General features: G+C 43.2%; 1 pseudogene; it reads left to right on the top strand.

Moving 5' to 3' along the window:
• Positions 1–11005, top strand: part of LOC119791946 — an 18998-nt pseudogene extending 7993 nt beyond the window's left edge.
• Positions 11006–13200: the final 2195 nt, after the last annotated feature.

Below are 13200 nucleotides of genomic sequence, written 5' to 3'. Positions count from 1 at the left end.
TATCTGCCGACCAGTATCAAATCCAGCTGGACTCCATATTTATGGTCTGTGAATATGCACAGTTACCTCTAGAACACACTTTTTGGACTATCGAACCATCAGTGGTTTCAGTCTGATGTGTCTTTCATCTATTATTCTCTTTCAGCTACTGGAGGAAAAGGTTGTAACTTTTGCAAAAAACGAGCTGAAGAAGATCCAGAAGGGTCTGATGACCCAGTGTAGACCCAATGGTGTAGATGACCCAGAATATTCAGAGAGTCAGAGAAACGATGAGGATGTGTTAGAAGGTCAGGATGAGGAGCAGATGAGGAGCAGCAGAGAGGCACTGATGAAGATCACAGTGAACTTCCTGAGGAGGATGAAGCAGGAGAAGCTGTCTGACCGTCTGCTGAGCAGTAAGAGGATTTCTGCAAAGATTTAACCTGATTAATAAGTCAAACATTTACTGATGTCTAAAGAAATGGAATAGCTTTTTTTCTACAAATCTTCAGCAGATCACATTTTATTCCTGACTTTATTTTATATTTTGATTTAGAACTTCTTGCTGCAGTTTCTCAACATAAACTAAAGTCTAGTCTGAAGAAGAAGTTCCAGTCTCTGTTTGAGGGAATCGCTAAAGCAGGAAGTCCAACCCCTCTGAACCAGATCTACACAGACCTCTACATCACAGAGGGAGGAACTGGAGAGGTCAATGATGAACATGAGGTCAGACAGATTGAAGCAGCATCCAGGAAACCAAACAGACCAGAAACAATAATCAGACCAGAAGACATTTTTAAAGTCGTACCTGGAAGAGATCAACCAATCAGAGCAGTGATGACACAGGGAGTGGCTGGCATTGGGAAAACAGTCTTAACCCAGAAGTTCACTCTGGACTGGGCTGAAGGCAAAGCCCACCAGAACATCCAGTTAATATTTCCATTCACCTTCAGAGAGCTGAATGTGCTGAAAGAGAAAAAGTTCAGCTTGGTGGAACTTGTTCATCACTTCTTCACTGAAACCAAAGGAATCAGCAGCTTTGAAGACTTCCAGGTTCTGATCATCTTGGATGGTCTGGATGAGAGTCGACTTCCTCTGGACTTCACCAACAAGGAGATCCTGACTGATGTTACAGAGTCCACCTCAGTGGATGTTCTGCTGATAAACCTCATCAGGGGGAAACTGCTTCCCTCTGCTCTCCTCTGGATAACCACACGACCTGCAGCAGCCAATCAGATCCCTCCTCACTGTGTTGGCATGGTGACAGAGGTCAGAGGGTTCAACAACCCACAGAAGGAGGAGTACTTCAGGAAGAGATTCAGAGATAAGAAACAGGCCAGTAAGATCATCTCCCACATGAAGAAATCTCAAAGTCTCCACATCATGTGTCACATCCCAGTGTTCTGCTGGATCACTGCTACGGTTCTGGAGGATGTGTTGAAGACCAGAGAGGGAGGAGAGCTGCCCAGCACCCTGACTGAGATGTACATCCACTTCCTGGTGGTTCAGACCAAAGTGAAGAAGATCAAGTATGATGGAGGAGCTGAAACAGATCAACACTGGAGTCCAGAGAGCAGGAAGATGATTGAGTCTCTGGGAAACTGGCTTTTGATCAGCTGCAGAAAGGAAAGCTGATCTTCTATGAATCAGACCTGACAGAGTGTGGCATCGATATCACAGCAGCCTCAGTTTACTCAGGAGTGTTCACACAGATCTTTAGAGAGGAGAGAGGGCTGTACCAGGAGAAGGTGTTCTGCTTCGTCCATCTGAGTGTTCAGGAGTTTCTGGCTGCTCTTCATGTTCATCTGACCTTCATCAACTCTGGGATCAACCTGATGGAAGAAATACAAACATCTAAACAGAATGAACCAAAGTCTCTCCATCAGAGGGCTGTAGATCAGGCCTTACAGAGTCCAAATGGACACCTGGACTTGTTCCTCCGCTTCCTCCTGGGACTTTCACTGCAGACCAATCAGAGACTCCTAAAAGGTCTGCTGACACAGACAGGAAGTAGCTCCCAGACCAATCAGAAAACAGTTCAGTACATCAAGAAGAAGATCAGTGACAATGTGTCTGCAGAGAAAAGCATCAATCTGTTCCAAGTTCTGAATGAACTGAAGGGCCATTCTCCAGTGGATGAGATCCAACAGTCTGTGAGTTCTGGAAGTCTCTACGTAGATAAACTGTCTCCTGCTCAGTGGTCTGCTTTGGGGTTAATCTTAGGGTCATCAGAAGAAGATCTGGATGAGTTTGACCTGAAGAAGTTCTCTGCTTCAGAGGAGGTTCTCCTGAGGCTGCTGCCTGTGGTTAAAGCCTCCAACAAAGCTCTGTAAGGACATTGATTGTTACTGTATTTATTGTTGATAGTGATCATTTGCAAACGACGAGTTCAATATGGATCAATATGGATTTGACTTGTTTCAATATATATCTATAATGAACTGGTTTCTTGCAAAATGCAAAAGTGTGAACAAATGATGCATTGAGGCAAAGTAATCAATCCATGTATGAGGCTTTACGCAGCGTTCACATAGACTACACACATTGGCGATTGTGCAGTGCGGCTACAGTTACTGAAGCTAAAAGGCCCACATGAAAGATTACGCAAGAAGGAAGTTTTAGCCAGCACAGATCATGGTCCTAAATTAATTTAAAAATGACTTGGTTGGTGTAAACAAAATAATAACACAGAGAAACAAGGAGAAAGAGGGAGTATTTGAAATAAGAAAGACATTTTTTTCCCCAAGTCAGTTCAGTTTATTTAAATAGTGGCAATCTTAACAAACTTTCAGAAGCCATTTAGTAAAACATGCAGAAGTTTTCTATCAAAGGGAAGCCAGCTTATGGTATTGATTCTTAAACTTGTCCCAGAGGAGGATGCAGAGACAGTATAAATGTTCTTCCCTCACACCAAACATGTGTAGCAAGGTACACAAGAGAGGATGCAGGTGAGATCCAATCCTAAGTCTCCCTGGTGAAAGTCATGCTCACTGACCAAAGGGACCCCTAAGCTGTGGCACATGATCAGATGGAGGCATAGTGGAAGAGCACACCCCTAACGTCGTCTAACAACAACTCAGCTAGTATATATACACTCTCCGGCCACTTTATTAGGTACACCTGTCCAACTGCTTGTTAACACTTAATTTCTAAGCAGCCAATCACATGGCGGCAACTCAGTGCATTTAGGCATGTAGACATGGTCAAGACAATCTCCTGCAGTTCAAACCGAGCATCAGTATGGGGAAGAAAGGTGATTTGAGTGACTTTGAACGTGGCATGATTGTTGGTGCCAGAAGGGCTGGTCTGAGTATTTCAGAAACTGCTGATCTACTGGGATTTTCACGCACAACCATCTCTAGGGTTTACAGAGAATGGTCCGAAAAAGAAAAAACATCCAGTGAGCGGCAGTTCTGTGGGCGGAAATGCCTTGTTGATGCCAGAGGTCAGAGGAGAATGGCCAGACTGGTTGGAGCTGATAGAAGGGCAACAGTGACTCAAATAACCACCCGTTACAACCGAGGTGGGCAGAAGAGCATCTCTGAACGCACAGTACGTCGAACTTTGAGGCAGATGGGCTACAGCAGCAGAAGACCACACCGGGTGCCACTCCTTTCAGCTAAGAACAGGAAACTGAGGCTACAATTTGCACAAGCTCATGGAAATTGGACAATAGAAGATTGGAAAAACGTTGCCTGGTCTGATGAGTCTCAATTTCTGCTGCGACATTCGGATGGTAGGGTCAGAATTTGGCGTCTACAACATGAAAGCATGGATCCATCCTGCCTTGTATCAACGGTTCAGGCTGGTGGTGGTGGTGTCATGGTGTGGGGAATATTTTCTTGGCACTCTTTGGGCCCCTTGGTACCAATTGAGCATCGTTGCAACGCCACAGCCTACCTGAGTATTGTTGCTGACCATGTCCATCCCTTTATGACCACAATGTACCCAACTTCTGATGGCTACTTTCAGCAGGATAATGCGCCATGTCATAAAGCTCGAATCATCTCAGACTGGTTTCTTGAACATGACAATGAGTTCACTGTACTCAAATGGCCTCCACAGTCACCAGATCTCAATCCAATAGAGCATCTTTGGGATGTGGTGGAACGGGAGATTCGCATCATGGATGTGCAGCAGACAAATCTGCGGCAACTGTGTGATGCCATCATGTCAATATGGACCAAACTCCCTGAGGAATGCTTCCAGCACCTTGTTGAATCTATGCCACCAAGAATTGAGGCAGTTCTGAAGGCAAAAGGGGGTCCAACCCGTTACTAGCATGGGGTACCTAATAAAGTGGCCGGTGAGTGTAGTTGGTGCAACAACTATAATAAAGACAGCAAGAGAAAATGTATTTAAAAAAATTTGCTTTTGTAAAGATGTTTTAGCAAGAGACTGGTTTATTTATGTTGATGCTAAGCTAATGAGCTGCTCAGTGTGCAGCAAATATGCCAAAAATAGAACAGAGATGATTAATTTGTGGCTGTCAGTCTATGAAACTGGAGAACATCAGGGAAACAGACGCATTAAATGCTGCATTCACTGCATATTCATGTCTCAGGCTCAGTAGAAACAACCAATGCTGCAGCAGCAAAGATGGAGATAACAACACAAACACGACAATATAACAAATGAAATTATTCTGCTGTTTGTTGAATGGTTTTATTTATGCTCAGTATTTTGCACTAAGTATTTTGCAATTTTCTGAATGAAATTTAATCAAATACTAAATTACAAGTTTATTTAATAAAGCTACCTCACTTTTTACTGTAAATTTGTTTGCATTTAAAATAATGTTTAAGAGAAATAATATGTTCTTTAAAAATAAATGAGAGGAAATGTTTTATTTTTTTCCCCTGGCCAGCAAAAATAATTAAACCCGTAAGACTCACCTCTGCCTCCTGGTCTCTGCATTTGGGTCCTAAAAACCTCCATTAAAATCATGACATTAAGGTGATAGCACGTTTTGTCCTAGAACTCCCAGTTGGACGGTCAGCAGGAGTACTATCCCACTGATTTCCCCCTCTCAACTCCAATTCATGCCAACTGACTTTGAAATAAAGACAGTTACTTCCCACAACTTAGGAAGGCAACATGACACATGTAAAATAAGACGACTTCATCAATCATTTCAATGAGCAAATTGGTAACGGAGAGAAATAAACATATTTTTTATCAGCTGTTTAATTACCAATTTTCCTCTCTGTCTCCTCAGACTTAGTGGTTGTTTCCTCTCAGATAGAAGCTGTGCAGCTCTGTCCTCAGTTCTCAGCTCCCAGTCCTCCAGTCTCAGAGAACTGGACCTGAGTAACAACAACCTGCAGGATTCAGGAGTGAAGCTTCTATCTGCTGGACTGGAGAGCCCAAACTGCAAACTAGAAATTCTCAGGTAAATGTTCTCAATCCTGCTGGAACCAGATTTTTGTCTGTCAGCTTCTATCAGAGATTATGTAAATGTTCTACACATAAAACCAACTTTAATTCCAACTCAATTTACCATTAAATAAGTAAAGAAAACAGTAGGGGCACAAACAGAAGAGACCTAAAAATGTTCATGTTGGATGCCTGGCCTGATATACAGCAGCATATCCTTTGAGTGTGCAGGACTGGCTACAGAGAAGGCCTGGTCCCCATTCGTTCATGCCTATTTTTCACTACCTACAAGACCAATTGGTCAGCTCACATAAGAAACATGGTGGCTGTTAAACTGCAGCAATGGTGTCAGGTCTAAGCACCTAAAACATCATACATACATACAGGGAAAGAAAGAAGGCACAGAGACAATTAATTTAGTTACTCGCAAGGAGAGTCGGAAGAGACTGCGGAGTTTACAGTCTCCACCCCACTATGCAGTCTTCAGCTTTCTCCTCACTATTTATTGAAGAAAAGGGGATGTCCCTAATTACACCAGCTGAGGTTTAACTAAGGGGAAGGGAAACAAAAGGATCTCACTTTAAACCTCTGCACATATGTTAAAACAAAGCATGTGGTTGTTTTACAATTGAATTGTTCCAAGAACACATGTTTAGAAGAAACATGTGATAGAGGATGTTCAGGCCTCTCTCACAACCCGTCCGTTGCATGACCTTTATCTAGAACGATCTTAAGCAAGAGTTAATAAAAGATGAATCACACATTATACATCATAATAGTTCATTAGAACACAACCCATGAAACACAAACGGAGTATAAATAAAATATTTCTAACAAATGTGCAATGGGGGTGATGATTTTTAAGGATTTAAAAACAAATAAAACAATCTGAAAATGTTTCCTAGAATGAATGGGTAAAAAAGGATTAACTCCCTATAAGGCAGTTAAACGAGAACACCATTTTATTTACATTGGCCCCTGGATTTTACGTTATTCCATCATGTTCTACTCATTCATATGAGTTTAGTGTCATTTGGAGCCGTTCTGAAGATATTCCGTTAGGTTATATCCAAGTAACGTCTTCCGACTTGAAGGCACAAACTAAACTGTTTATCATTTATTCTTTATGGTACGCCAGCATTCAGAACATGGAGGCCAATCACTGTCCCCGAGACATCCGCCGTTAGATTTTTTATATTTATATCAAACAAACAAAGTGGCGCGCGTATGACGTCATCCGTGCGCCGGACTGGAGTTGGGACAGGCAGTCCGGGCCACAGGCAGCTACGCTCTACCCCTTCTATTCATGTAATAGAGCGATTCAGATTAGCTAGCCCAATGAATCAGAATCAGTATTTCTGAATCTAATCTGAATCGTTCAATTCTATTTGGAGAGCGAGATCATCTGTGACAGTTCAGCGAACAGGATGAATAAATGGTAGCTGGCGCGCGCGGATGACGTCACACACTCCGCTAGTAAAAGACAGTTCAGTAGATATTAGCCGCTTATAGCCTGGTGCGGCTTAAATATGTACGTTTCAAGCTTTTTTCAAAAAACTTAGTGGGCGTGGCTTATAATGGGATTTGCTCTATAGTACGAAAAAGAGGGTATTGTATTGAAGGGTTCAGCTCAAATTTCTACTATAAATGTTCATTTCAGAAGTTCTTTGGTTCTTCTCATGAGTTAAATTGTGTGTCTGCAGGTTGTCAGGCTGTCTGATCTCAGAGGAAGGCTTTGCTTCTCTGGCCTCAGCTCTGAGATCCAACCCCTCCCATCTGAAAGAGTTGGACCTGAGCTACAATCATCCAGGAGAGTCAGGATTGAAACTCCTGTTGGCTGGACTGAAGGATCCAGGATGGGGACTGGAAGATCTCAGGTATGGAGGAACCTGCTGCAGGTGCAGAGACGGTCTGATAGAGAAGTGAACATCTGGCTGGATTTACATGATGATCATCATCATTCATGACATCCAATGCTGTAAAAATGTGTATGATAAATGTCTCAGGATCTTTACTGGTTGATGATTTTCTTTATTCAGACCAGCTGATTTTCAATCGGTTACCCCTGGTTTAATGTTTCTAAATATTTATTTCCCGTCATGTGCTCCATCCAATGCAGATCATTGGCTCCACCCACATCTAGTGAAAACTAGATTGGATGAGTCATAGAACGCAAACACTCATTGGTTAGCTAAAGGAAATCATCAGAAGCAAGCAGGTGTTCTTCAAACTGCTAACGTGAATTGTCTATGCCATGCTACAATGTGGGATTCAGAAAAAGATGTTGAAATGTCTTAAAGGTCTTACTTACTTTGCTACAAGTAAAAGGAACAAAATTAAAGGGCTCTCCACAAAACATGGGAGATTCTGCACAAGTATTCATGGTAGTTGTCTCTTTTGGATCAAATATCTTGTTCAACTGGAGAAAATCGTGTTTCTTCCACATCTTTATCTCCTCCAGACAAGCAGTGAGTTTTAAAGAGGATGATGCTATTGTTGAAGCTGCAGCGGGATGAGACTCAGATTATATGTACAGATGTGTATCATCAGCGTACGAGTGAAATCAGACTCCATGGTGGCTGATAACATGACTGAGGGGGAGGATGTAGATGATGAAGATGAAGGACTGATCCCTGGGGGACACCACAGGGGAATTTGTGTTGCCAATTGAGATGTGCTCCACTCTGTCAGTGAGGTATGATTGAAACCAGTTCAGAGCAGTTTCAGAGGGTCCAGTAGTTTTGGGAAGCTGGTTGAGGAGAATTTGATGATCTACAGCAGCAGAATCAAGGGAACACTCAAATAATGCATCCTAGATCTGAATGCATGAAATATTTTCATTGAATACTTTGTTTTGTACAAAGATGAATGTTCTGACACCAAAATCCCTCTAAAATCATCAATGGAAATCAAATGAATTCAGGTCTGGGGAATGAGCAGGCCAGTTCATAGCATAAATGCATTCAACCAACAGCAACACCTGACACATCCGGCCCCATGAGGTTTAGCATTGTCCCACATTAGGAGGAACCCAGGTCCAACCACACCAGCAGATGGTCTCACAAAGTGTCTCAGGGTCTCATTTTGGTACCTGATGGCAGTCATGCTACCCTTGGTGAGGGATTGTTCGGCCCTCCCCACAACATTACTGACTCTTTGCCAAATCGGACGTTGCAAGCAGCAGATCAGTCTCCATTGTGTCTCCAGCCTCACTGTGCTCATGTGAACCTGCTTTCATCTGTGAAGAGCACAGGGTGCCAGTGGTGAATGTACCAATCCTGGTGTTCCCTGTTAAATAATAAGCCTCCTGCATTGTTTCAGGCTTTGAGCACAACCCTCATCTGTGGTTTCGGTTTGTGCAGACATTTGCACATTTGTGGACTGCTGGCGGTCATTCTCCCATGCTCTGGCAGTGCTCCTCCTGTTCCTCCTTGCACAAAGACGGTGGCAGTTGTCCCGCTGCATTAAAATGTAACCAAAATATCACCCAGGCAACATGGGCACTGAGAAGTGGTCTTTGGTCCCCACCTGCAGCCACCCGTCTATTGATATTTAGTATTTTTGGTTTGGATGCAGAGTCTGTGACATGATTTAGAGTTTTCTCAACATTCATCAGTGTGATGGCGGTGGGGAAGAACCTGCTGCAGAACCTGCTGGTCCTGCATTGATGATGTCACGGGCTCAGGACACGCAGCGCTGGGATGAAATGTCTTTAATGGAAGGAAGAGGAGCCCCCATGATCCTCTCTGCTGTTCTCAGCTTCTTCCAGTCTGAGGCGCTGCAGCCTCCACACCACACAGTAAGACAGCTGCTCTGAACGCTCTCTATGGTGCTTCTGGAGAAGGTGGGGAGGATGGGGGGGGCAGGTGGGCTCTCCTCATCCTCAGCAGGAAGTCCAAGCGCTTCTGGGCCCTTTGGACCAGTGAGGTGGTGTTTCTAGTCCAGGTGAGGGTGTGTATGCACGCAGGTTGTCGGGAGCTATAACCGAAGCCATCATGGCACCACCACCGTGGATTTGGCTGCTCAACTTTAACCTGAGGCCCTCTGTTGTATAACTTTCCCTATTTGGATTTTTTACAACAAACAGACTGTCATGATTGGTTACTGAGTAAGCCCAATATGCAGAACACAAACGGAGGCTGATGAAAAGTTTAACAAGGTTTATTGTAACACAAGCACATGAATATTGCAACTGGAACAGGTTCAGGCCTGGGGGCAGGTTCACTGGAGTCTGCAGGGATGACAGTTCAGTTAGCACAGGGACTGATGAGTTATGAGTCTTTGAGTTTGCTGACGAATACCTTGGAGGACTCCGGGTTTCTCTTTGAGAGAGGTAACTGTTGGATCCAGAGACTGTTTGTTCGGCAGAGCCCAATAACTGCTTCAGCGTCTTACTTCTGACTTTGAGGGCAGACCTTGATTTGGACTTCCAGCTCTTAACCAAGAGCTGCAGGGGAATCCAGAGAAGAGTCTTCAGGTTTGGCTCACGAGGGCAGGCTCGGCAGGTTAAGCTCATCCAGAGCTTCAAGGAGAGACAGGATTCCTGTGAGGCAAAAAACAAGGAAGAATTAGAATCTTATCTCTACAGGAGATAGCAAAGATTCTCAGGTTTACTAGGATCAGGTTGCTAACCAAACTAGATCAACACTGCGGCGTTGAGGCAAGGTCTGAAGGCAGGTTATATAGCGGTGGATCCCCTGATGATGAGATGGGCCACAGGTGTGTTGGAGGCTCAGCTCAGGAGGACCCATGGCGCACTCTGCTGGAGGAAGGTGGTACAGCTCCAGATCCCAACACAGACACATCAAAATGTTGGACCATGTTTTTCTCAGTGTAGGTCATGTTGTTTTCCTTCTGATGGTCTGATATCCTCCTCCTTTCAGGGTGGAGCCTGCTGGAGAACGATGGTTGACACCAGGTCTGAGGAAGTGTAAGTTATTTTTTTTATCAGATTCATGACAGCAAAGCAGCTCACATCAACCATCTTCAATCTGTCCATCAATCACTCAGGAGGCTTCATCAAAGAGTCAATAAATGATGAATAACTGCAGCCGAACTGTTTCTGTTCTCTCCATCAGATTCCTGTCAGATCACCATCGACACAAAGACAGTGAGCAGAAAACTGAAAATGTCTGAAGACAACAGGATTGTGATCTATGTGAAGGAGTTTCATTCCTATCCTGATCATCCAGATAGATTTGATGAACCTCAGCTGCTGTGTAGTGATGGTCTGACTGGTCGATGTTACTGGGAGGTCAAGTGGAGAGGATATGCTAATATAGCAGTGAGTCAGAGAAGAGTCAGGAGGAAAGGAGGCAGTTTAGACTGCAGGTTTGGAGAGAATTATCACTCCTGGAGTCTGAGATGCTCTTACAACGGTTACTCTGTCTGGCACAACGGCAGAGAAACATCTATCTCCTCTTCCTCTGCCTCTAACAGAGTGGCAGTCTATGTAGACTGTCCTGCTGGCATCCTGTCCTTCTACAGAGTCTCCTCTGACTCTCTGATCCACCTCCACACCTTCAACACCACATTCACTGAACCTCTGTACCCTGGGTTTGGGTTCTCCTGGTTCAGCTCTGGTTCCTGGGTGTTTTTGTGCTGAGTTGAGTTTAAAGGAATAGTACACCCAAAACATGATTAGCCTTCATTTTCTACTCACCCCCATGCTGAACAACACTCTGGAGTACTTTTTTGATATCTCAAATGCATCTGGAGATCTGGGAGGCTTCTTGCTGTCTGCTGACATTCAAATAATGGAGGTCTATGGCGCCCGAGGCAGAAAGGTCCATAAAAGTCCACAAAAAACGTGTCAATATTCCTCCATACTGCTCGTCCAATGTATTCCAAGTGTCCTGAGTGGGTAGCATCCAGAATTTACTCGAAACGAAGTCATTTAGAATATTTTTAGAGCATAAACAGTAGTGTATAGGATTTCCTAAAAGTGCGTTCACGAGTCTACGGAAACCGCGGCAGACCAAACCAGATGAAAGTGCGCATTCAGCTCGGCAAAGAACTCATGCTCTTCCTCAACACTGAAGTCCTCAGACATTTTTCTTTCGTTGTTTCTTTCTTTGCACAGGTAAACAGCACATTTCTTCTTCTACGCTTGCATTATCAGCAGAGCAGACGCTGAATGCGCACTTTCATCTGGTTTGGTCTGCCGCGGTTTCCGTAGCGTCGTGAACGCGCTTTCAGGAAATCCTATACACTACTGTTTATGCTCTAAAAACATTCTAAATGACTTCGTTTCGAGTAAATTCTGGACGCTACCCACTCAGGACACTTGGAATACATTGGACGAGCAGTATGGAGGAATATTGACACGTTTTTTGTGGACTTTTATGGACCTTTCTGTCCTCGGGCGCCATAGACCTCCATTATTTGAATGTCAGCAGACAGCAAGAAGCCTCCCAGATCTCCAGATGCATTTGAGATATCAAAAAAGTACTCCAGAGTGTTGTTCAGCATGGGGGTGAGTAGAAAATGAAGTCTAATCATGTTTTGGGTGTACTATTCCTTTAAACACTCTTCTCCTGTTGAACAGTCCGGCCTGCACATGTTCATGTTCATTTAGTCTACCTTTTTAAAACTCTTCTAAATGATTTCTTAGAAATGTTTTCAAGTTTAAAGCTGGGATCATTCCAGGATTCATGAGATGTTTTCCGTGAATCTACCTTGTACCAGTCAAAGCTTCAAACTAAATATCTGGATGTTGTGTTTGTCTCGTCTTGTTTTTTATTGTATTCGTTTTCTTTTCTATTTTATTTACACTTTTTATATTAAAATGCTACACTTTTATATTTACTGCAGGTTTACTTCTCGTGTATTAGTGTGCAAATATTTTTTTCTCCTTGATTTGATTCATCTGCTGTTTATGTTCTTCTGTTGTGTTCAAATGTTAATAAGCTAAAAAAATTGGACGTTTTTTTCTTCCCATTTTTATGAGATGAACTAAGATATCTAAAACTTTTTTCCACATACACGATATAACCATTTCCCTCCAATATTGTGTACAAACCTGTCTAAATCAGTGAAAGTGAGCGCTTCTTTGCTGATATAATCCATCCCACCTCACAGGTGTGCCATGATTAGTGCCTAGGTGTGTCTTAGACTGCCCACAATAAAAGGCCAATCTGAAAGGTGTCGTTTTATCACACGGCTCAATGCCAGAGTCTTTGAAAAAGAAGCTGATTAGCCAGTCGCTTCATTTGGATGGGATTAAACTGATTTCAGATAATAAAGTAAAAAATCTTGGTGTTGTTTTCGATCAGGACCTGTCATTTAAATCCCAGATCAAAGAGGTTTCTAGAATTTCCTTCTTTCATCTGAGGAAAATTGCAAAAATGAGAAATCTCAATGGATGCGCCATGTTGTGTATAGACGCTATACTGTGTGGAGGAGAGAAAGAGACCTGCTGTAATCTGAGCATGAGCAGAAAGCCATCTTAACAAAAGCATGAAAAGTGCGATCAAGAGAAAGAAAAAAGGCAAAACATGAAGAAAGGTGTGCTTCCTTTGAAGGAAGGAACATTTAGGAACTTGGTTCTGATCTGAACTCCTGACCAGGCTGATCCGCAGCTCCTCTGTCTGCCTCGCCTTGAATATCAGGTCCCAGACATGGACATGTCCTCCTTTATGTCCTCAGGCTTTACTTCTGGGCCGACTCAGTCGTCATATCAACGGTTGTTCAGTATCCTGACATTTGCTCCTCGGAAAAACGTACTGCCTCCATGGATTGAAAATTTACCTCCTGTTATTAAAAGGTGCCATTAAAAAAAAAAAAAAAGAAGGTTGCCATAAAGAGATTTTTCACATTTTAGAACAGAATAGAGTAGAATAGAAT

This window comes from Cyprinodon tularosa, unplaced genomic scaffold (assembly GCF_016077235.1).
Source record: "Cyprinodon tularosa strain WSP-4 unplaced genomic scaffold, ASM1607723v1 ctg406, whole genome shotgun sequence".
NCBI lineage: Eukaryota > Metazoa > Chordata > Actinopteri > Cyprinodontiformes > Cyprinodontidae > Cyprinodon > Cyprinodon tularosa.
Note: the sequence above shows the minus strand (reverse complement) of the source record. Positions and strands in the feature narration are given on the sequence as shown.